This window comes from Oncorhynchus mykiss, chromosome 28 (genome assembly GCF_013265735.2).
Source record: "Oncorhynchus mykiss isolate Arlee chromosome 28, USDA_OmykA_1.1, whole genome shotgun sequence".
NCBI classification, from domain to species: domain Eukaryota; kingdom Metazoa; phylum Chordata; class Actinopteri; order Salmoniformes; family Salmonidae; genus Oncorhynchus; species Oncorhynchus mykiss.
This window is the reverse complement of record NC_048592.1, coordinates 21017646-21044200: the sequence shown is the minus strand read 5'-3', so window position 1 is coordinate 21044200 and position 26555 is coordinate 21017646. Positions and strand designations below refer to the sequence as shown.

The window sequence follows — 26555 nt, the reverse complement described above, 5'->3', positions numbered from 1 at the left end:
TGAGGCCAGAGAGACGCCTGGTCGATACATAGCAGAACCCTGATAAATGTAAGCTGCTGAAGGGCTTGTTTCTGAAACCGTGACCCAAATGGCACCCTATTCTCTACATGGTGCACTACTATGACCATGGCCCATAGGGGGTAATAGGGTACCATTTGGGATGCAGTGTAAGGCTCTGAGAGTGGTCCGTAGAGCTTGGTGGTGAAGCTACTGATCATATCTGTTAGAGCGAATATGGGTATCGACTCCAGAGAATGTCTGCTGTCTGCTTCGGTGCATGAGGTGATCTAATCTAGGCATTAGCCAGACCAATATTCACAAGTTCCTATTTGAGGAATTAGGATTTCTGGCTGTCTGCACGTTGTCTAAAAAAGACTGAGGTCGATACATACAGTTCTATAGCAAACAAACGGTGATGTAAATGCTCAGTGTAATAGCCCCCAGCCTTCTAGTGATGTGTCCTTTTATTACGCTGTTGATTGGAGGACTCCGTCCTCACTGTGGTCAACGCTGACCTTGTCCTCTTCAGTTAAGACTGTCACTGTGTCTTCCTGCTTGGCTGAGTGTGTGGTGGACCTTGTGGGACCCATCACCTTCCCCCAGTGATTCAATTTGAGGTAGATTTCATTCTCTCCCTCTCTCCCTGCTGCCGGGCTCAGAGCGAGGTATAAAGACATTGCCATCGCTATCCCAATGGCAACCTTGTCTTAACCCCACACTCACCGGTGTTAATTGCGTTAGGCTTGCAGTGTTAGTCTTGTAAAGGGTCACCTCGGAGCGAGGCGTTGCGGCCCCCAGCTCAGTATAAAGGACTTTCCTGCCTCTCGTCTTCTCTCATTAGGGCCCATTAGTCAGCTCTCTTGGGGCCACGGCTGGGCCCCTGATGTGCAGGTGTGACAGGCCCTAACTCTGTTACTCCACTTGTTAGGAGGGTGACCCCGCAATATCGATCCCTCGATCCCTAACTGCAAATTCACCTTTTTAGAACCCTTTGCCTTTCTGACCTCCAACTGCATTTATTCACTAAGATTGTGCCCCTAGACACTCAGAGAGGCACCTCCAACCTCCTTTAGATAATTTAGCAAAACATAGTGGCTGATAAGAAGCCTGGGAACTGGGATACGTCCCCTCCCTTCTACCTGCTGGGACGCATGCAGTTGGTAGGTATTTATTGGAGGGTGAGGACTTTGGATCCTCTTGTCATAACCCTGATCAACTAACTACCTGCCCACTCATGGCAATCCACCTTCTGATAATGGCTGAAGTCCACTGGGACTGTCAGTCCTGCTCAAGTAGTATTTATCATCTTATTGTATCTATGGGAGAGTGTGTTCCTGAGATTTGAATGTTCCTCGCTGCATGGTGTATTATAATTATAATCTCAGGACGGTGGTTGATGGACCTCGGTTATCAGTTGGGAACTGATATCTCTCACGTCTTCATCCAGCCCTGTATTTAACACCATTTTTTCCAGAGCACTGCTAAACATACTGTACATGTGACATTTCCTTCAAATGCATGTAATATAAATGAAAGCCCTTTAACAATCAAACTAATATCCATATGAATCCTGCTTCTTAATGATCTAATTCGTTTTGAAGCATTCACAAGATATGCCTACAGTAGGTTTCTAATAAACTAAAAGCTGTTATTACTATTGGCCATTTTGTTACATGGTTATTAAGTATTGGCTGCCAGCAACATATTACAGTGTACCTGTAGCTAATAGCCCTCTGGGTTAGTGTACCTGTAGCTAATAGCTCTCTGGGTTAGTGTACCTGTAGCTAATAGCCCTCTGGGTTAGTGTACCTGTAGCTAATAGCTCTCTGGGTTAGTGTACCTGTAGCTAATAGCCCTCTGGGTTAGTGACCCACAAATGTCATATCATGCCCCAGCCCAGGGTCCTCTCCTCTGTGTTCTATACTGTAACTGTCGCATGTGATCCAGGGGAGGGAGGGGCGCTTCTTTAACACGGGGGAGAGAGACAGACCCTCTGGTGCTGGAGGATGGGGGACTGAGGGGGACTGAGGAGAGGGGGAGTGGGGCGACTAGTGCCTGCTCAGGTCCAGGCCCAGGGTCCTGGCTGCTTGATCGGAGGCGTGCCTGTATAAACGTCCTCATAAAAATGACAGCCAGACATATGTATGGATCCCCATTAAAACTTTACTACTAATCACCCGGCTGGCGTTCTGCTGCCTGCTGCTTGCTGCCTAGACTGAGGGAAGCGAACGGGGCTTTAGCTACACCACGGGGAGGGTGGGAGCTGGAGGGAGGGAGCCTCTGCTACTAAATGGAGATATCAGCTTCATCCCCAGCCATCATAAAAGACAGTCAACAACAGCCCGGCCACAGCCTGCGAGACACAGGCCCTGTAATGGGCTTTTTATTTCCGTTTGGTCACGGAGGCGGGGAAATGAAAGCCCAATTTAGTGTTTGGGTCAGAGGTCATGAAGTTCAAGGTCATATGGATGGACTAAGGACCCCTGGACATTAAATAAAGATATACAACAGACAGACATTGCTCTGATGTGCTACTGAATAATACACATGCAGAACCATCCAAAAAGCTAGACTGTCTGTAGCTATCAGTGTGACTCAGTGGACGACCAAGTCCAGCACAGACTAGGTCATAGAGGTTCTATAATTCACCTGGTCTATATGCAATTCTATGAAACTAGGTGCTATAGGGACATTCACATTGGGATGTGGCTGAAAAACAGTTGAGACTGTTCCGTTTAACTAGAGCTCTAATTGCAGTAGTACTAACTATGCCTCAGTCTGCCCACCCCCTCAGGTTGACCTCTGTGAGCTCGTTTAGCCTCACAGACAGTGGTGGAAAGTGTAAACAGGTAGTGAAGTAACCAGGGGAGAGGTCAGAGGTGACACAATGTTGTTCCTGTAGAAGCAGTCAACAGGAGACGGAGAGCGGAGGTATTCCGTAATGAGGGATCAGGGCCCTATAACATGAGAAGGGTGGGCTGACTGGGCGTGTAAACAGTGACAGGACAGGAGCAGTACACCTGCAAACTCCATAAACATTTGGTGCGGCCACGAGAAAACCAACTGCCCTTTGCTTCAGCTAAAATTGTTATGACCGGATTGGACATTTCACATGAGTTGTTTTCATGTGTTTAACAACATCATTATCTACTGCTAACCAGCCAATGCTGCAGCCTTCTCGTGGAGAGCGTTGTGTGTCTAATGGTGCGGTTCAAACTGCAGCTATTTGAAGTGTGTGTAGGTGATGTCTCACTGATTATACTCATTCTAGACAAATGTAAAGATGAACACATTTCTATGAGGATTGCTCTAAAAGAGACCCTTTACAAAGCGGTTGAAATAAATTCAAGACACAATGTAACTCACGAAATGTATAATATTGTAGTATTTTATCCCCTTGCTAAATGTGAAATAAAGAAAAGAGAAGGAACTGTCCATCTCTATTAGATAACGAGAGAGAGAGAGTGTTTTAGTGGTTGAAAGTGAAAAGTGATGTAGGGGGCAGATGGAATAGATACCCTCTAAATGAACCCCTCTTATTAACCCCTCCCCGTTCCCCCCCCCATATTCAGAACACCTACTCCTCATGCTATTACCTCTCTGCCTGTTTCATCATCTGGCCTGAACTCTGAATAACCCCCAGTGGTCATTCTTTATGTCACTTGGGGTACAGGTTCTGTGATTTAAACGTGCAGTCCCCATAATTTGATTTCTTCATGGGGTATGGCAGGGAGGAGGGGCTGATGGGTCTTGAGGGTTGAGTTGGTAAGCGATAGCAGAATGACTTGAAGAGACTAATAAAGTAATCAAGCCCTTCGTTACATGGTAATAATATTACCCCTAAAACACTGATAACTATTACTTGGCCCAATGATTATGAACATTAATAGCTTTTCACTTTTTCACCCCCCTCGCCTTGCTTTCGCCGCTTCAGCTGCCAATTAGCAGTTAGAGGAGGGGAAATAAAAGCCTTGTGACTGCTGCGGCTGCCAATATCACTTCCAGAGCTGACAGGGCTGCTTCCAGGCTCTCAGCCAGAGGCAGGCAGAGAGAGAGACACACAGAGTAGAGACCGTCACTCTCAGACCAGGCAGGCAGACCTGTGTCTTATCCTCGCTCAGATAAAGTCAGAAATATCCATATCTGTCAAGCTACATGAAAAACATGGCATAAAGCAATAATTGTATTTGAATCGATATCTGTTTTGAATGAGTGAGATGCTTTAGGGGTATTGCATGTTAATTCAGGTTGATTTATAATAAGTTGTTGTATAGTGTCGTGATCTTACTTTGTGCCTCTCCTTGACAAGGGGTTGTGGGGAGATACTGACAATAGTTCCTCATTCTCCTACTCTGGGCATGGCTCTTGCTTGAATTACATGCTGGTATGTATTTCCTGAGCTATATGTCAGCCCCTATCAACTAGGGTTATTAATGACTACCATCATATACTTGCACAAATCATGAAGACATAATAATACTGTACATAAAAGGAGGGGCTGGGATAGAAAGGAGGAGGAAACTGAATATCAAAGCAAGGTCTAAAATCTAATTCCCACATCCCGTAATGTCATCATCACACTTTAAAAACATGGCTATTGAATACTGGAATCATGCATCCGATAATTATGATGTTGGATCGGAAGAACACACACATCTCAAAAATACATCTCTGTGATGGGAAGTCAAAGGGAAATAAATGCATAACGATTGGTCAAATGTAATTACCCACCAATAGACAATGAATGTCTAGGAACCCACCCTCAAAGTCCCATCCTAAAACACAAAGGATGCGTCCCAAATGGCATCCTATTCCCTATATAGTGCACTTCTTTTGGATGGGGTCCATAGGGCTTGGGTCAAAAGTAGTGCACTATATAGGGAATAGGATGCCTTTTGGGACACATTCCACACCCTTTCTTTTCTCTGAGGATTGGCTGCTATTGACCCGGTGTGCTGCCAGAGAACCCTGAACATTCAAGTGCCATCGATATGACCCAGCTTGTTTACACCTGGAGAGGACACGATTGTGTAGTGGAAATCAATAGGAATCACCTGAGTGGCACCTCGTCCACTGTGACAGGGCAGTTAGGGGAGAGAGGGACAGACACTTAGGGAGGGTGACAGGTTTTCAACTGATCCTGCAAGAGCCTGACCTGGAGACAGCCTCATGAGTAAAGTAAACATTTTCTCTGTGTTAGAGATGAAGGGTAAAGCTAGCTATCAGCCCCAATACCTCACCTCTCAGACACTCAGACATAGGGCCTCAGCTAGCTATCAGCCCTGACAACTGACCTCAGACACTCAGACATAGGGCCTCAGCTAGCTATCAGCCCTGACACCTGACCTCAGACACTCAGACCTAGGGCCTCAGATAGCTATCAGCCCTGACACCTGACCTCAGACACTCAGACCTAGGGCCTCAGCTAGCTATCAGCCCTGACACCTGACCTCAGACACTCAAACATAGGGCCTCAGCTAGCTATCAGCCCTGACACCTGACCTCTCAGACACTCAGACATAGGGCCTCAGCTAGCTATCAGCCCTGACCTCAGACACTCAGACATAGGGCCTCAGCTAACTATCAGCCCTGACACCTGACCTCAGACACTCAGACCTAGGGCCTCAGCTAGCTATCAGCCCTGACACCTGACCTCAGACACTCAGACCTAGGGCCTCAGCTAGCTATCAGCCCTGACACCTGACCTCAGACACTCAGACCTAGGGCCTCAGCTAGCTATCAGCCCTGACACCTGACCTCAGACACTCAGACATAGGGCCTCAGCTAGCTATCAGCCCTGACCTCAGACACTCAGACATAGGGCCTCAGCTAGCTATCAGCCCTGACACCTGACCTCAGACACTCAGACATAGGGCCTCAGCTAGCTATCAGCCCTGACACCTGAGCTCAGACACTCAGACATAGGGCCTCAGCTAGCTATCAGCCCTGACACCTGACCTCAGACATAGGGCTTCTCATAGGGCTCTGAGGACTGTAGTTAGATCCACCATCTAGTCCCCTCACCTTGATGGTTGTCTAGAGTTAAAGAGAGCAATAAAGGTGCCACTACCAACTACTACCCTTGGTTCTGTGACTGGAAGCAGGGAGCAGTGGGGGCAGTGGGGGAAGGTGGGGGAAACTGACGGTGCCAGGTTTTTACCATGCTGCATGGGGCTCCATCTGGAAAGCAGACCAAGCCTATGTATTTCTGCCAGGGAATTATGAAAGGGGGGATTACATAGGAAGAGGGGAGGTGGAGGGAGGCAGAAAATAGTGTCTGCATTTCAACAGGTTGCATTTTCACTACTCTGCTAACACTTAAAAATATGTACTTAGCAGAACGAACTTGGCTGGTAGAACATATATTGTGAAGTAATTGGGTGGCGGCTCGTACTTTGTAATACCCATATGTAGACCATCATAATTCATGGAGTGTGAGTATGTGGCTTTTGACATTGTAAGAACTAATTGAGATTTTTTTTCCAGACAGAACAATGTCGATGTCATCCATAAGAGGTTTATTGGATGATTTTGACCATTGTATTTTTAGGAATCAAAAGATAAGAAGATTGACTTACCTGAAATTGAGACCCAGGATTCATGGAGATTGGGTGCATGGAAAAAAGAGAAGACAAAAGAGAAAAGCAGTATTAGAATGTCTCAAGGATAACGCATGAATTTGCACACCTTTCCAATTTAGATCATTTTAACAGACATTTTAACACTTAATATCAAACTTAAATAAACATGTTTTACATTAGGTTGCTGGTTCGAATACCCAAGTTCACTAGGTGAAAAATCTGTTGATGTGCCCTTGAGCAAGGCACTTAACCCTAATCGCTCCTGTAAGTCACTCTGGATTTAGAGCTTCTGCTAAATGACTAAAATGTAAATGTAGTATACTAGCATTTAGAATGCCACCCAGTATCCCTTGGGAGGTTGTAAAATCCTGTGAGGACCAGACATTTCTGCTGGCTACCACAGCATGCCTGTAGCCCATGTCTGATCTCTCGAGTCTCTCCCATCCCCTCCCATCCCCTCCCTCGCCCTTGTGCTGCGGTGTAAACACAGATTGTTAGGTTAGGGGTTAAAAGTGTTGTGCTTAGATTCTTTGACAGTAATCTAATTTCTCCTCTCTTGCGCATCTGTATTTATTTGGTTTGTCAACACTAACAGCTCTTTTTTCTCCCTTTTGCCTTCTGTGTATTGATCCCCCCCCCCCCCCCCCCCTAATGGATTGGATCTGATTCCAGAGCGTCTAACATGCTTTTGTATCCTCTTATTTTCACCCAGGAAAATCGATCAGGAAGGCCTGAAAATCAGCCAGGATCAGGTTTTAAGGAATCTACCATGGCAGGGAAAATGGTGGGCAGTGGATGAGTGGAGGGGGGATGAGACTGACTGACTGATGTAGAAAGAAGTGTGTTTGTCCAACAGACAGGAACTAGAAAAATGAACAAGCCACATTGGATTTGTTTTCTCACTGTCTCCATCCAGCATCCAAGCCTGTTGTTATTCCTTCAGCCTCGACATAATGTCGTAGTAGTTTCCAATAAGATTTTTCCAGTTTTTTCCAGTTTCCATAAGATTTTTTAAATTGTGAAGCATTTTATGTGAATGGAATTTTGCACAGCCTACACTGCTATTCACAATGTAACTCTGCATTATTAAGTGTGAAATGAAAACTGATAGCTGAGTGTGTGTATCGTATCAGGCTGGGAACTGAAGGCCTCTGGGCCTTGGTACCTGGTGCTTACTGCTGAGGAATATGAAGGAAGGAACCATGAAAGTACATCCAATCGATGGAGATCTCATTCCTCCTGACACAGCATCCTCTCATTGTGAGGTGATTTTATTGATTAATGCTAGAATAATTTGCTTTTTAGTATATTGGCAGTGCTATGGTCTTAATATTTCTAATAAAGTGTATTATCTAACTGTTCATGGAGGGTGACAGTGGTATCCTTTCGACCTTCATTAATGTCAGGGCTAAATGTGCTGCTGCTACCTCATCCTCCTTGCTAGACACACACACACTCACACACATGCACACACACACACACATGCAGGCACACACAAAGACAGACACACACGGTCCCCCACTGCTCCTCTAACTGATGGAGCTGCGTTAAATCTAAGAAGGGACTAGATCAATGGCCGCTACTCTGGGTTTCATTGTGTGGCAGGCAGGGTGGTGGTAGCCAGCAAGTCGCAGAGGCAGTTGGTATGTGATCTGAGTGTGAAAGGTGGGGGGTGGAGGATCTCTGCTGGAGGAGCTGAGGGACTCAGGGGGACAGCCAGGGCCCACCAGGTCTGAAACACGAGCCCAGGGCCTGATCATTTATAAATGGGAAGATATCAATGGCCTCTCTGCCTTTTCACACAGCTGAGCAAATTGGAGGACTTGTCAGGAGTCACAACACGAGGGGCCAGGCAGGGGAGAAGGCTGCAGGAAGAGGAGCCAGGCTGGTGCTGCCTGGGGGAGAGGCCTGACTAACAGACAGAGGGCCAACCAGGCCCCTCAGGGACCCTGGAGCTGACACATGGGGATCTCTATAGGGCCCAGGACAAAAGAAGTGTACTTTGTAGGGAACAGGGTTCTATTTGGGATGCAAACATGGAGATGCCTCCTCTGCTCCAACACAGTGGAAGATTCAGAACAACGCCTTGCTGCTCTGAATGTCAGCCCTTTGAAACAGCTCTTAAATCTTCACTCTGATGTTGTGGCGTCTGGTTTTAGGCCAGGTTGTAAAGCCGCTAGATAACAATCCAAATGAAATCGAAGTGTAAGAGCACAAAGCTCTGATGGTAATGAACACTGTTTGACTTAAGCTACTTGATAGTGCTGAGGGATTAGTGCGTTTTGGGGTTGGTTCGGTTTTTGTTCATTGAAAAAAAAAGTTACCACGGTTTTCGATTTAAGTGTCAATTTTTTTTTTAAACATTAAATGCGCTCTGCATTATGTCTGTTGAATGCTGTAACAACACAGAATGAAAACATGATGGTAGTGACTGCCCATTACTGCTTATCACATGATTTATTCACATGATAAATGATTTATTCACTTGACTCTAATTGCTTTGTTTCATGACTTCATTATTTCATTCCAAGTCATCATCTCATCACTATCGAGCTGCTGCCTATTGAGTACCACAGTAAGAGTCATAAACAACGAAAAGGGTTTCAAAATGTATTTCCCCATTCACTTTTGTGTCTGGGATTTTAGAACTACTTCACATAAGGTCTGGGTTTCTTGTAGACTTATCCTGGTGTGACAATTTGATAACCTCGCAAATCTCTCTCGGACAAGGTGACTCAATTAGCATTGCTATTTTTTTTATAGAAAGTGAGGCGAATATGTTGATATAACTCACCTTGTCTGAGAGAGAATCACACAGCTATCAAAGGGTCATGCCAAGGTAAGCCTTCACCAAACAGAATTTTCTGTCAAATTCACAATCTGACAAATGAATGGCAGAAAAACCATTGGAACCATTTCCGTGTTTTTATGGGTATTATGACGCGTCCACCGTGGCTAACTATGCTGTCTGACAAAATCACTATTTTAGTAGTTCTTCAAAGTAAATAAAGCAGACTTGTATGACTGCTGAATACCAACCATCAATCGCTTAAATCATGTATTTTCAGGTAGAGATACCTCGTGAAGCAACTGCACTCTATCCCCTATCCCTCTCAATCGGGCATTCTTCCATCTCTTCTAGTAGCAAGCGTAAAACAAACGCACAGACCGGATGAGAAAGGCATACAATGGATTATGTTTATTGTAGTTCATTTACAAACGCTGAAGAACATACGCACATCCAGATACTTTCTGCAGGTGCTGGAGATGTAGGAAAACAGGAAGGAAACCGCTGCACACTGCTTCTCATGCTCCCAGGTGATATTTACTTACAACAACGTGTCCACCCTTAAATAAACATCACCTGGGAGCATGAGCAGGAGTCTGCAGCGTTTTCCTTTCTGTTTTCCATTGTAGTTAATTACCACATTTTTCTACGCTAAACTATGTAGAATATTGGCCTGTTGGAAACTACAACTCCCTACTACATCGCACAGTTCGGGCTTGGTCTGATTGATCTCTAGAGAAACTGCGCAATGTGAGCATTGAGCTCACAAAAAAAAAAAAGGAATTTGAATAATTGAATCGATATGGGTCAATTAGCTGTTTAAAAGCACAAAATAAACAAATTTGAGTTCATCGCTCAGCCCTACTAGACAAAATGTTGAATATCTATATAAAAAAAACTAAAACGCAATTGTTTAGCCCTCAATAAAATACTTTTTCCCCCAATTGAAATACTGGAGATACAGTACACAAGTATACACCGAGTGTACAAAACATTAAGAACTTCCTTCCTAATATTGAGTTGCACCCCCTTTTGCCCTCCGAACAGCCTTAATTCGTCTGGGCATGGACCCTACAAGGTGTCGAAAGTGTTCAACAGGGATGCTGGCTCATGTTGACTCCAATGCTTCCCACAGTTGTGTCAAGTTGATTATAGCTTTCACCTGGATTCACCTGTTCTGTTTCTGTCATGGAAAAAGTAGGTGTTCCTAATGTTTTGTACACTCAGTATATATGACCATGAGAAACACATACATTACTATACATACCACCAGGGGAGTTGTAGAAAACACACTAGCTGGAACAACCAAGCACTTACATTTAGAGTGTCCCAGGGTTTGTACTGAGCTAAGGCCTTTCCAGTATGGGACAAACTGCCCATGTCTGCCGGCTTGACTGTGCTTGTCATGAGCCTCCTTTAGGAGTAGGTGGAGTGGGGATTCAGTCAGGCTGTACCTTTCCTGAGACAGCTGGGACTGGTGAGGGGAGGTTAATAGTTCTCAGAGCCAATGAACTGGCACACACAGCTCGACCAGATCCAACGAGCTGGCACGGAACTCCTGACCCCCTCGTAAAGCACAGGACAACAGAAGGACCCACCTGAGAGATCTGTCTGTGTTGCATAGTGACATCTCTGTGACTGGTCTATCACCTGGGTTGTAGTGCTGTGGGGAAGGGTCATTAAGCTCTGATGTACTGGCCATTGGCCCCTATGCTCCTGTCTAAGTGGTGCGGAAACACCTTAAACAGGTGTGTATGTTACCAGCACACCCCAGACCACAGTGGGCACCTCCCTCTGCCTGCCTCTGAGGTTGAGTACAGATGAAAGAGTCTAGATATAATCTAGATATAATCTAGATATAATCAGCTGGTTCAGGACAGTATCCTTTGCCATAGACATGGAGGCATGAAATAATTGTTATTTTGGTTGGAACCAGACTGGTAAGCCGGCTGCAGAAAATTATGGCTAGGCTATCATTACAGGACTATATTTATACATTTCCGTAAATGCAGAAAATACACACACAAGATAGGAAAAATCTAGAAAAAGATCTGTAACCAAAGCAGAAATTGAGTCGGACAGATCAATTAACCTATTATAATATATACCTTATGACTCTTAAATGTGTGTTGTACTAGGGCTCATTTATTATTCAATATCTGACCTTTATGTCACACGATGGTGGACCCTTCCTGTGTGAGTGCTATAGATTAGTAATGTGACCTCTAATACTCTTGGGTGGAATATTCACAGAAATAAAAAAACAAGCCAAATGATAAGAAATAAATGTCAGTGGAGCTAAAGAATTAACTCATACATGTTTTAATGTCATGCATTTAAGGTGATGGGTTTCCTGACACAGATGTTTGCTGGTGTGAAATCAAATCCCCAAATCTTAACCCCATGGCTCAATGGATGTACACACACACGCGCACACGCACACGTGCACACATCCACACACACACATACACACACACATGCAAAAAAGCCCTCGCAGATTTATCACCCAAGCCCTGCTCCCGTCGGCATCACAGTGGCTGATTTTCTCATTTCATAGGCCACCGGGGTAGAACAGGCATGTGCTTGTTCAAATCCACCCAGCAAGACGGACCGGTCTCAGCACACAACTTTCTCTTCAGCAGCTTAACAGATGCCAAGCAGGAGGGTTGGGAGGAGGGTTGGGCGGAGGAGGGGTACATGGGGGGGGGGGGGGGCGCAGGCTGTCATTGAGAACCCTTAAAACACGCTTCGCCCATCATACCCACACAGACATGGCAGGGATGGGAAAGAAGGGAGAAAGAGAGAGAGAGAGAGAGAGAGAGAGAGAGAGGGAGAGAGGGAGAGAGGGAGAGAGCGAGAGAGAGAGAGGAGAGAGAGAGAGAGAGAGAGAGAGAGAGAGAGAGAGCGAGAGAGTGAGAGAGAGAGAGAGAGAGAGAGGGAGAGAGGGAGAGAGGGAGAGAGCGAGAGAGGGAGAGAGCGAGAGAGAGAGAGAGAGAGAGAGAGAGAGAGAGCGAGAGAGAGAGAGAGAGAGGGAGAGAGCGAGAGTGAGAGAGAGAGAGAGGGAGAGAGAGAGAGAGCGAGAGAGAGAGAGAGAGAGAGAGAGGGAGAGAGCGAGAGAGAGAGAGAAAGAGAGATGAGGTTCTGGTGCAGCCTCTCTCCGCCAGCTCTAACAACCATGACTGAGAGGCGAAACACTGTGGGTTTTATTTATCATTCCATGCCACTGGGTTTAAATGATACCACGCCACCGCCGGTACATTTTCCTCAGCCTTTCCTGTGTGGCAAGCGGTGCGCAGCTTCTCTCCAAATATAGAGATCATGTTTGTATTGTTTGACACAGAGGCCTGATGGAGTGGTTATTCTGCTCCTGCTGACACTCTGCCCCCCTCCCTGCCACAGCTTGAGCTATGAAAACAGCCCATCAGGCTAGCAGACAAGGCAGGCTATTAGGAAGGAGAGCGGGGAGCCACATGAAAGGCATCTTCCGCCCGATACATACAGTATACAGGGGAGAGGAGGCAGACTCGTAGCTAAACGTGTGTGTGTGTTGGTGTGGATGTGTTTGTGAGTGTGTTTGCATGTCCCACAGACTGAGAAAATCAGTGCATTTGAATGCAGTGCTGTACGACCAAGTTTAACTGGATGCTTTTGAAATGATCCAGGCTTATTGATTTAATGGTTTGCTCGTGGTGCGGTTGAAGAGGTACGCACAGCTTTAACAATATGTAGTGCCTCATTAGGGCGTACGTTAGCTCTAAGCATACTGGTTTCATACATACTGGAGTGTATAACCAACAGCAAGAATGCTGATAGGGCGTACACTAAGCATCCACACCAACATGCTGGTTTCATAGAGAGTGTATAACCAACAGCAAGAATGCTGATAGGGCGTACACTAAGCATCCACACCAACATGCTGGTTTCATAGAGAGTGTATAACCAACAGCAAGAATGCTGTAATTGAGGTAGAGTAGAATATGGGTACCATAAGACTTGATGGAAGCCCTGAAGCTGCAAAATGGCTACTGTATGAACTCTCACACCAGCCAGGGGAAAAAGCTGGATGACACCTGCTCTCTACCTAGACAAAATAAGTTGTGGCAGCAACCACAAACTACCTACACAAATACTAAGCATTAGAGAGGGAAAACCCCTTTAAAGTCCCTTTAAAAGAGCTTGTGTGTTCCAATGGCATGGCCCGTAACCCCTGTCTAGTAAATGAGCTACGGGGAAATGACGACAAGACAAAGCCCCTCCCTTTCCCAATGTTAAAAGTTTAAGACGATAGAGTTCATGTTAAAAGTTTAAGACAGCAAGGTAAACATGCCAGACGATCTAACACTGTTACACCTTGTTTTTCTCTCTCTCAACCTTGGTTGTTTTGGGGGGGGGGAGAGAGAGAAGGGGGGAAATTCCTTTGATGCTGCTCCAGATGGATTTTCAGTGGATAAATAAAGAAGAACCAGGAAAATATACAAGGCCCTGGGTAAAGCCTGGACCTTGGCTGGGGAGCCGGCCCATAGGAAGGGCCCTCTGTTAAGCATGAGTTCACCTGACCCCCCCTTGGTCCCCCCCGGGCCTTGCAGTGCCACACTGGGACCTGTCGGGACATGGGATGCAGGGGCTGTTATTGTAACATGGCTAACACATGGGCCAACTCTCCAGCCATTTATTTAACACAGGGACTCCAACTGGGTCCCATATGGCCTCAGACAGACTACAGGGAGAGACAGGCATCGGAGGCCTGCTCTTCAGGGAGAGAAAACAATCCTCACATTTTTTTAAATGTATTTCCCTTAAATTCTTTGAAACATTTGAAATACCATGTTCAACCTGTATTTTAACCTGAATATCATCCTTGGGTGTATTAGTTAATCTTGCAAAAGTGCAGAAAACTGCATATTTTGTGTATTGGTCCATTTACTGGTTAGATGAAACCCAAGACTAGTACCCTGTTCTCTTTGTACCCTGTTCTTTCCCTTCTGTGCTGCTGTTGTAATAGTGTTTGTGTTTCCATACATAGACTCTGGTTGGACATCTCTGGATGTCTGGGCTGCACATGCTGCCATATTGTATTTGGCAACCTTGTTCCAACAAACAGATCACAATGCATCCGCGGCTCCCTCTGGGCAGCTCTCTGTTTGCTCTCGGAGCAGCTGTCGTGGAAATGGCCCTGTAAGCTCTCCCTAATTACTTAACATGGTCTGGGTCTAAACGCCTGCACCTCCTTTTAGCCCACAACCAACCCAGCCAGCCAGCACTACTAAGCCAATCCTCCACTAGGCAAACAAACTCCTCTGCTCCTCTGAATCTGGGGGGGCGAAGGACGGGAGAAGAGGAAAGAGAGGGGAGTAAAACAGTGCATCCCACCACCCCATCTCCCTGGGTCAGACCAGTACTCCGTTCCTCCAGCCAATATATCAGGCCCCTCGTCTCCCTGGCAACCAGGCAGGACCCCACACACAACACGCCTCACACACAACCCCAAGTCACCCGTCCCTCCACCCTTGCCCCCCTTTCTGCTCCCACCACCACCACCACCACCACCCTCACCACCACCACCACCACCACCCTCACCACCACCTGGCCTCTCGCACCCTCTCCCTCTCTAGAAGAGGGGCTCATCGCTCAGCTAGCAGTCTATTGTTCAGCTCATGAAGTGACTGCTGGCCAATTAGCAAGTTAACAAGTTAAGAGGTGGACTCTGTCAAATGCAGAGCTTTTTCACCCCAGGGTCGCCAGCGGGGGAACCCAGGCCCACTACAAAACAAAGGACAGAGACCAGTTAAAATGGCTGCCACTTGCCGAGGAGCTAAGGTCTGAGCCCAGAATGATGACTATGAAATCTGGTAGCATCCCCCCTTTAAGTCTGAGAGCCACTTGGTTTATACCCAATCACAGTAGAGCTTTAAAACCCAAAGCTCAGAGCGTGTTTTATGGCTGCTCAGAATCCAGCAAATAATTACAGTGGTGAGATGTTTTGCTATTCTGGGTTGTTTTACGAGGTTTGCGGAGACTCATTTGTTACCAAATCCGCTGTTGTAACAAAATCCAAGTAAAAAATCCTGATATCAGCGTTTCGCCTCACCTGTGGTCTCAAGGGGAATGCCGACAGGGGAGGTCTTTCTTTCCCTGTCTCTATCACCTCAATGAAGTTGAGCATTTTACTTTATAACAAAGCAGGACCATATTTTCCTTTAAACTGCCATTTGCATTGTACATTGGGGGCGGGGGGGGGGGGGGGGGGGGGGGGGGGGGGGGATTCACAATCCATTCTATTGGCTACACATCCTTTCAATGTCAGCTCCTAAAGCCACTTGGCCTCCACTCCCCCACCTCCTCGGAAAGACAAAGCCCCCAATTTGTCACGTCATGTCCAGCTGTTGACTGACGGGGACCTCCTCTAGCCCAGAAAAAGAACCACAAGCTGGGGGAGCCAAATGGTTTCTTCCCCCTGCCTTTCTGTGGGAATGTTTGCCCAAGGAGACAATACAGCCACTGGGGGGGGGGGGGGGGGGGGGTCTCTCAGGGGGTATCTATACACCCTCCTACACCCCTCTAACCCCTCCCAAGGAATGGAACCCTATTCGGAGCTGTCTACCTTGAAAAGGACCATCATTGAGCTGAGAGAGGATGGCAGAATAGCATCATTAAGCTCCAATAACCACACTGTGAGTGCCAGGACAGTGACAGGGTAGGGTGAACTCCCTCCCATAGTCCCAGCACACACACACTCACACAAACCTGAGTCCACCTGCCTGGTCATGTTCCCAGCATTAAGAGGGGCTAGGCTAGAGGGGAAGAGACAAAGGAATGAGACAGTGCCTCTATAACGGCAGGGACTAGAGGGCTAAACAAGCCAATGAAAGAGTTTAGACGGGATATATTTAGAAGCGTAATTTAGACCAGATACATTTAGACAGGATACATTTAGACTCATCATTTAGACAAGATACATTTAGACACTTCATTTAGACGGGATATATTTAGAAGCGTCATTTAGACAGGATACATTTAGATGGGATACATTTAGACGGGATAGATTTAGAAGCGTCATTTAGACAGGAAACTTTTAGGAGCGTCATTTAGACAGGATAAATTTAGACGCTTCATTTAGACGGGATACATTTAAACGGGATATATTAAGAAGCGTCATTTAGACCAGATACATTTAGACAGGATACATTTAGACACGCCATTTAGACGGGATACATTTAGACAGGATACATTTAGACGGGATAGATTTAGAAAGGATACATTTAGACAGGATACATTTAGACAGGATACATTTAGACGGGATACATTTAGACAGGATAAATGTAGACGCGCCATTTAGACGGGATACATTAAGACGCATCATACAGACGGGATACATTTAGACAGGATACATTTAAACAGGATACATTTAGACAGGATAGATTTAGACGGGATACATTTAGACAGGATAAATGTAGACACGCCATTTAGACGGAATACATTAAGACGCATCATACAGGCTCGATACATTTAGACAGGATACATTTAAACAGGATACATTTAGACAGGATACATTTAGACGTGCCATTTAGACGGGATACATTAAGACGCATCATACAGACGGGATACATTTAGACAGGATACATTTAGGCAGGATACATTTAGACGTGCCATTTAGACAGGATACATTTAGACGGGATACATTTAGACAGGATACATTTAGACAGGATAAATTTAGACGGGATACATTTAGACAGGATAAATTTAGACAGGATACATTTAGATGGGATACATTTAGACGCACCATTTAGACAGGATACATTTTGACGGGATACATTTAGACAGGATACATTTACACGGGATACATTTAGACAGGATACATTTAGACAGGATACATTTAGACGGGGTACATTTAGAAGGGGTACATTTAGACGCCTCATCTAGACAGGGTACATTTAGACGTGTCACCCATTTGTAATTGGGTAGAAAAAATGGTGGTGGCCTGACCCTTGTTGACCAAAGGCACCTGCAACCAATTTATACACATGCCTCATTGTTATTCATGTGACATTTGGTTTGACCCCTCTGGCCTTGTCTTCAAACCTTTTAATCTAAATTCTATACACTGCTGCCACGTATTCACAGTCTCCCTCCCAGCAATTCTAAGAAAGATGTCCCTTTTGTCATATATTTAACAGTAGGCCTTGGCGTCGTTTCGAGAGGTTCAAACCAACACCTATAATTATGACATCAAAAATCGAAACATTAAGACAGGATAGCACTCATCAAAGCACTCGGGTTCTGATGTATTTGATATTTTGAGCAGCTCACTTCTCGTGTCCTTTCAGGGAGAGAAAGGTGGGGTAGGTGTTCCCTGCTCTCCCGTTTGATGTGATCCACAATTATAGCTGTCACAGCAGCCAGCAGAGAGAGGCTCACGATGGTGGTGTAGTGTGTGTCATTATCCCCTCCCCCACCACCACCCCTTTACCCCAAACCCCTATACACCCCCACCCGTCCCTTTACCCCAAACCCCCATACACCCCCTCCCGTCCCTTTACTCCAAGCCCCCATACACCCCCTCCCGTCCCTTTACCCCAAACCCCAATACACCCTCACCCGTCCCTTTACTCCAAGCCCCCATACACCCCCTCCCGTCCCTTTACCCCAAACCCCCATACACCCCCTCCCGTCCCTTTACCCCAAACCCCCATACACCCCCTCCCGTCCCTTTACTCCAAGCCCCCATATACCCCCTCCCGTCCCTTTACTCCAAGCCCCCATACACCCCCTCCCGTCCCTTTACTCCAAGCCCCCATACACCCCCACCCGTCCCTTTACTCCAAGCCCCCATACACCCCCTCCCGTCCCTTTACTCCAAGCCCCCATACACCCCCTCCCGTCCCTTTACTCCAAGCCCCCATACACCCCCTCCCGTCCCTTTACTCCAAGCCCCCATACACCCCCTCCCGTCCCTTTACTCCAAGCCCCCATACACCCCCACCCGTCCCTTTACTCCAAGCCCCCATACACCCCCACCCGTCCCTTTACCCCAAACCCCCATACACCCCCACCCGTCCCTTTACCTCAAACCCCCATACACCCCCTCCCGTCCCATTACCCAAAACCCTCATACACCCCCCCTCCCGTCCCTTTACCCCAAACCCCCATACACCCCCACCCGTCCCTTTACCTCAAACCCCCATACACCCCCTCCCGTCCCTTTACTCCAAGCCCCCATACACCCCCACCCGTCCCTTTACTCCAAGCCCCCATACACCCCCACCCGTCCCTTTACCCCAAACCCCCATACACCCCCACCCGTCCCTTTACCTCAAACCCCCATACACCCCCTCCCGTCCCATTACCCAAAACCCTCATACACCCCCCCTCCCGTCCCTTTACCCCAAACCCCCATACACCCCCACCCGTCCCTTTTCACTGGATGAAAAATTGGAAGCAGGGAGGGAACAAACCCACTAATAAATACCACCTCTATGAGCCTCTGCCACCAGAAAGGGGATGGGGGTGGGGGGATGGAGGGAGGGTCGTTTAGGAAGAGGGGGGGTATACGCTCCTTATAAATGATTCCAGTGTGCAATAATATTTGCTTGGTGGAACGAGCCCCCTGTGGAGCATTTGGCCTGCTGGAGCATCACTAGTACTGCTGTCACCCAGGAGGCTGAGGATGAGAGGAGGAGCAGAGAAAGGGAGGAGGAGGCTGAGAAGGAAGAGGAGGAGAGGAGGATGAGGATGAGGAGGAAGAGGAGGTGGAGAGGAGGAGAGGAGGAGGAGGGAGAAGAGGAGGAGGAGGTCGACAAGGAGGAGAAGGAGGTGGAGAGGAGGAGAGGAGGGGGAGGAGAGGAGGACACAAAATGGTTAGTTACATTATGGGGACCTCTCTGCACCCTATTGCACTATGGAGGAGTGTGGAAAGGTGGAGAGTATCAGAGCTGGAGAGGCTGGTGACACCCAAACAAAAACACATACATAACATCCAGGAACACTCAATTAAGACGCCTGACTAGTGATGCCTTTTCTCTGAGAATTTTACTACAGTGATTTACTGGCTTCCCTGCTTGCCTGAGTGATCACAGTCTTCTGTAAACCAAACCAACGAGACAGATCGTAACTGGTCTGGATGAAGAGCCACTGCCGAGAACTTTTATTGCAGTGTGGAGAGAGAAAAAAACTGTGTCCAGGCATATCTTATGGTACACCTCCTGTGTGTCTGTTGGACAACAGCTCACTATCCCTGGGTGGCTCTGGAAAGGACAGCATCAGTTAACCCCCATACCAAAGCACAGGGAATCAATGGCAGATTTATGAGCTTTGCTCTACACTACCCATTGTGTGGATAGTGGATGGTGGATATTTTCCAGTATGGGGCCAACATCTTGCCCTCCTGCACTGGATGTTGTTCAGCTTGAGTGTTCAGCCAAGGGCAGTCAGAGTACACTGACTCCTTCACTGCTCTACACTGCCATAGACTGGAGGAGCTGTGTGTGTGTGTGTGTGTGTGTGTGTGTGTGTGTGTGTGTGTGTGTGTGTGTGTGTGTGTGTGTGTGTGTGTGTGTGTGTGTGTGTGTGTGTGTGTGTGTGTGTGTGTGTGTGTGTGTGTGTGTGTGTGTGTGTGTGCCTGGGGCTGGGGTGGATGGACCTGAGCCAGCATCAATGGCTCCCTCTGGGTGAGAGCAGAGTAGATCAGCATCCTCTCCTCCCAGGCCCCCACTCCAGCACATCCCTCCCATTCCATCAATACACCTATAATCTCCACACCCAATATGCCTTGCCTGACTATTCCTGGCTCTGTAGGAGAACAAAGGGAGAGGGCAGTCAGGGTGTTATAGATCCTGCTTCTCTCTGTTCTCCTTAAATCAGGTCACGAGGAAAATCACGGGCAGAGCCAGCCGCCGTTTGGCAAGGGATTCAATTGGCCGCCACTCTTTAAGGCCGGGGTGTCAGAGGACACTGCTCGCCATAATGGGCCCCAATCTTCCTCACAGCCTGTCGGGATTCATTTAGAGGCCTGGTGATGCGATGCTGCTCTCTCTCTCTCTCTCTGTGTGTGTGTGTGTGTGTGTGTGTGTGTGTGCGTGTGTGTGTGTGTGTGTGTGTGTGTGTGTGTGTGTGTGTGTGTGTGTGTGTGATGCTCTCTCTCCTTTTTCCCAGCAAGCCAGGGAGGGTAAATTTCACCCTCAGCAACCTAGCTAAATGCCTCCTGCCTATTTGTCACAGTGTTGCATACACCATTTTCTCTATTGTGGCTTTCCATTCAATTGGTCAGCAGGATAAACACAGAACTGTTACAATCAATCCAAATGTTTCACAACATAATGCTTAACATATGACATGTATAGTACACTACATGAAATGCATTCTTAATAGTGCACATATTACACTTGCACGGGGGTGTAGTGTACTCCATCAATGCAGAATAATATTCTATGACCAAATGCTTGTCATTTCAGCCATTCAAAAATGGAGCAAGAATTTCCATTTCCCTTGGTGGGCTTGTTCATTTCTGGCCAGCAGTCAAATGTACAGCCATTGCCTCTGAGTGGCAGCAGATTAGCTGTAGAAAGCCAAGCCTGGCCAGCACTTAAGACAAGAGAGGCTGGGACAGACACAGAAGGTCACCAGGAAAACCCAGCTCTCACGTCATAGGACCACTATAAAAAAAAAAACACCCACCCAGGCATATTCTCTCAGCTGATAGGCCAGGAGCCCTGACTGACAGGTAGGGGAGCAAACGGCCTGCTGGTATGTGATACTTGGCACCAGCTGAGGGAGGTGAGGAGGTTTCTCAGTGCTCAGTCTGCTCTCCCAGAGGCCCGGAGGAGTCATAATCAGACCCTTGTAATACACTAGTACTTGTGTGGTCCCCTGGGCTCATTTGCATACTAATTACTGATTGCAAATGAGAGGCTGGCTGATTGTGTTCCGCCTGTTCTGTGTTGCGGCTCTCAGATCCCGGTGATCCTACTAAGGAGCTTATCCTCTACCGCTCTGCACCGCGCCATGCTGCCGACTCTCTCGCTCTCTGTCTCTCTTGATATACAGCTCCTCATTAGTATTATAATAAAGCACATGAAAGACACATAAAACATTATATACTGCCAAAGTGTTGTTTTCATACCAATTAACACTGGGCCTGATTTATCACCAGGGTGGATTGAGAATCTCTCAGGAAATGGATGATTTCACACACACACACACACACACACACACACACACACACGCACATGCATGCATGCGCACACAAACACACGCACACACTTAGCACATATGCACGCACACACACATACAAACAGACAGTTGGGTCTGGGTGGTGGTGCTGGTGGTAGTGGTAGTGTGTTGGGGGTGTGTGGAGGGGGGACAACACTAGAACTCCACCTCAGGGGGTGGCTTTGAGAGGGACTTGATAGCAGCTAGCAAATCACCATCTTATATCCTGCTCAGATGGCTGGTGTAACAAGCCAAACTGTATTTTATAGGTAGACACTCTTACGGGTGTTGTGATCACCTAATTGTGTCATTTTGGGAGGAGATAGAGAGTGCTTTTGGATTGCTGTAGAAAAGTGTGTTGGGCCTTGCTTTGTCTACTCTCTCTCACTCTCTTTTTCTGCCTATCTCTCTCGTTCTCTTTTTCTGCATATCTCTCTCATTCTCTTTTTCTGCCTCTGTCTCTCGTTCTCTTTTTCTGCCTATCTCTCATTCTTCTATTCTGCCTATCTCTCTCGTTCTCTTTTTCTGCCTATCTCTCTCATTCTCTTTTTCTTCCTATCTCTCTTGTCCTCCTTTTCTGCCTATCTCTCAATCTCTTTTTCTACCTATCTCTCTGTTTCTCTTTTTCTGCCTCTGTCTCTCACTCTCTTTTCTTCCTTTCTCTCTCATTCTCTTTTTCTTCCTATCTCTCTTGTTCTCCTTTTCTGCCTATCTCTCGATCTCTTTTTCCACCTACCTCCCTCGTTCTCTTTTTCTGCCTCTCTCTCATTCTCGTTTTCTGCCTTTGCCTCTCGTTCTCTTTTTCTGCCATTCTCTCTTTTTCTCTTTTTCTACCTCTCTCTTGTTCTCTTTTTCTGCCTATCTCTCTTGTTCTCTTTTTCTGCCTATCTCTCTTGTTCTCTTTTTCTGCCATTCTCTCTTGTTCTCTTTTTCTGCCTATCTCTCTTGTTCTCTTTTTCTGCCATTCTCTCTTTTTCTCTTTTTCTACCTCTCTCTTGTTCTCTTTTTCTGCCTATCTCTCTTGTTCTCTTTTTCTGCCTATCTCTCTTGTTCTCTTTTTCTGCCATTCTCTCTTGTTCTCTTTTTCTGCCTATCTCTCTTGTTCTCTTTTTCTGCCATTCTCTCTTGTTCTCTTTTTCTGCCTATCTCTCTTGTTCTCTTTTTCTGCCTATCTTTCTTGTTCTCTTTTTCTGCCTATCTCTCTTGTTCTCTTTTTCTGCGTATCTCTCTTGTTCTGTTTTTCTGCCTATCTCTCTCATTCTCTTTTTCTGCCTATCTCTCTCATTCTGTTTTTCTGCCTTTGTCTCTCGTTCTCTTTTTCTGCCTCTGTCTCTCGTCCTCTATTTCTCTCTCTCTATTGAGGGCCTCTTTTATAGATCTCTTTCACCGCTGTGATGATTTGCCAACAAACTAGCGGGGGTCTTTGCTTCTAACTCTGTAATGAGAGGTGTGATTTCAACGGGAGCTTGTGGCATATAGAGGCAGCATCCACCCAGTGGTTATGCATCTACATCTGCAGTTAGATACCTGCCTTTGCCCCACATTGATCGCTTACTACTATATAAACTAACAGAGCCCTAACAATGTGTTTATAACAATGTGCCGTAAGACTTAACCTCCTTTTCTGCATAAAACTTGTACAACACTATCATGAGCCTAGGGTTGCAACATTTTGGTAACTTTCCAAAAATTCCCAGGATTTCAACCAGGATTTCTGGAAAACCTGGGAATTTTGGGAAAGTTAATGGAATTTCCAACCCTACCTGAGCCTATAGTAATATGGTCTGACCAGCTAAATGTAAATCCTGACCTGAGTAACTGGGATAAGGAAGAAGGGAACAGGGTTGAGATCTCCCCCTTTCAGAGCCCTCTCAGACAGGGCTAAGTGGCTGTCTCTTCTCCCCTGCTCTGGGTGAGAGGTCTGGAGGAAACCCCAGCTGTCTCTCACCTTTACCTATTCACACCCCAGTAATGGGTTCTGTTCCTGGGCATCTTTAACCACAGAATCAATCACAGCAGAGCTCCATGGCCATTTCCAGCTGCTGCACTTTCAGTTCCATTCTCATTTAGACGGGCCATTGGAAGCAGGCGATTAACCTGCATTTAATTATCTCTCTTTGCCACTGCCTAACCTCAGCAGAGAGATGTCCACAGCCCAGCCTGTAGGTAGTTACTGTGCAGTGGGTTGTGTTTACTGTCTACTGAGTGAGCACGGCTGTGAGGTGGTGGACTGGACACTGTGGGCTCATTGCCATAGCTTATAACAAACCCACTGTGTGGTGGGAAAAGAGTGCTGAGGATTTGACTCATTCGTCGGAGTGCGAGGGGGGTCCTGGCAGAATAAACTGAGAGCAGCTGGGGTCGGAGTTTCTGAGGGCAGATGTAGAGGTAGAGTACTGGGTGTTTACAGCTGGGTCGTCTAATAAAAACAAGATAATGTTGTTCAGGAATAAGCGTGACTTCTGCAGTTTGTAGCGCCACGTTGCTCATAGGCAGATATGACACTTAATACCAATCCCATAGACACATAGGTCTAGTACATATTACAGATCTTTGCAATACAGTAAGTCATCAAAAAGTAGGACCGTGTCTCCTGAATGTCTTTGGTTCGGAATAGCTACATCTTACATGTTCTTAGAGCAACACTACCCAGCAGCTTCCACCTCCCTTTCGCCATTCAACAGTCTCTTGTATGACGATCATAATCTCGCGCCTAATTTTCCCCTCCATTCAGTCTAGTGCGACACAAGGTTAACAAAGCCCTTTATTGGGGAGCACTTTCGCTCTTCCTCCTCACCCCGACTCCCGTCACATTTGTCTTCCATCTAAAACAGGGGCTGTGACAGTGCTGCTGGATATGTCTTCCATGCCATGGTGTGAGAGCCCAGTGTCTCTATACGTGCCTCAAACGGCACCCTGTCTACTATACACTGAGTGTACAAAACATTAGGAACGGCTCTTTCCATGACATAGACTGACCAGGTGAATCCAGTTGAAAGCTGTGATCCCTTATTGATGTCACTTGTTAAATCCACTTCAATCAGTGTAGATGACGGGGAGGAGACAGGATAAGGAAGGATTTTTAAGCCTTGAGACAATTGAGACATGGATTGTGTACATGTTCCATTCAGAGGGTGAAGGGGCAAGACAAAATATTTAAGTGCCTTCGAACGAGGTATGGTAGTAGGTACCAGGCACACAGGTTTGAGTGAGTCAAAAACTGCAACTCTCCTGGGTTTTTCACGCTCAACAGTTTCCCATGTGTATCAAGAATGGTCCACCAGCCAACTTGACAAAACTGTGGGAAGCAATGGAGTCAACTTGGGCCAGGGAACGCTTTCGACACCTTGTAGAGTCCATGCCCCGACGAATTGAGGCTGTTCTGAGGACAAAGGTAGAGGGTGCAACTCAATATTAGGAAGGTGTACTTAATGTTTTGTGCACTCAGTCCTATGGCCCCTGGTCAAAAGTAGGGCACTATATAGGGGAAAGGTTGCCTTTTGAGATGTAACTTCTATAGTCTAGTCTACTACCACTGAATATAAGCCCCTTGGCCTAACTGCTTTCTGTCTGAATGCGCCATGACACCCCATAGATTAAAGCCTGCTAATAATGTGGTGAATTGTCACCCATAATACGGTGGTATCTGCACAGAATCTAGTGGTGTAATGTAATTACAACGTTCCAATGAAATATTGAAGACTCCCAATCCAAACAATGACTGTGTGTGTGTGTGTGTGTGTGTGTGTGTGTGTGTGTGTGTGTGTGTGTGTGTGTGTGTGTGTGTGTGTGTGTGTGTGTGTGTGTGTGTGTGTGTGTGTGTGTGTGTGTGTGTGTGTGTGTGTGTGTGTGTGTGTGTGTGTGTGTTAAAGAACAGGGGGAAAAGCCAGAATGAGATAGTGTGAAAGGAAATCGATTCTGGCAGAAGTAAAGAGAGCAGGCATAAAACGTGGGCCGATTAAAGGTTGGAGAAAAAAAGCAGAGGCAACGGGAGGCCGTTAAGATGGCCATCTATAGGCTCCGAGAGGGCAGGGTTGATCAACATCTACTGTTATCAGTCCTGTTTAGGAAAGGTGAAAAGATTTGCACTTTACAAACGAGCAAGCACAGCTGTAGCATAGCTGGGGAGTTGTCGTGGTAATGGGGGTCAGTCTGTCTGCACATGCTCAGAAGAGACAGAGTGAACTGCAAGACAGAAGATGTAGAATAGCAGTTTTCTTCTCTACATCTTCTGTTTGGTTACCTCTTGTTTGGGAATTATACTAGCGCTCAGAAGATGTTTGTAATTGTGATAAGTTACAACGAAAAACTCTCAGAGCCAATGTCTCAGTTGCACCCACATTACATGTTTGGTTGTGAAAGAGAAGCCATTCTCCTGTGGAATCTCAGAGGAGGGGGTAAGAAGATGGGAGGGATGGGAGGGGAGGGTGCCTCCAGCCTACCCACTTCCCCTGTCCTCCCCTCTTCCTCTCCTGTCCTTCCTTCGTAAAAACACTTGATTCTTCCGGATCCTCTGGAGGTTTACTGCTCAGGCCGGCCTGCTAATTACTGCAGTAGTACATAACAACCCAGACATCTGTCTGAGAAGCCCAAACACCACCACCGTACAGCCAGGGAATGTGTCTGTGAAGCCCAAAACACCACCACCACCACCGTACAGCCAGGGAATGTGTCTGTGAAGACCCAACACCACCACCACCACCGTACAGCCAGGGAATGTGTCTGTGAAGACCAAACACCACCACCGTACAGCCAGGGTATGTGTCTATGAAGACCAAACACCACCCTCACCACCGTACAGCCAGGGAATGTGTCTGTAAAGACCAAAAACCCAAACCACCTCCATATAGCCAGGGAATGTGTCTGTGAAGACCCAACACCACCACCACCACCGTACAGCCAGGGAATGTGTCTGTGAAGACCCAACACCACCACCACCACCGTACAGCCAGGGAATGTGTCTGTGAAGACCCAACACCACC

At 46.7% G+C, this 26555-nt stretch overlaps 1 protein-coding gene across 4 annotated transcripts in view; it reads right to left on the bottom strand.

The window, feature by feature from the left end:
- LOC110508723 (E3 ubiquitin-protein ligase RNF220) overlaps nt 1-26555 on the bottom strand; it is a 191776-nt gene that overhangs the window by 108739 nt on the left and 56482 nt on the right. The window lies entirely within an intron of this gene.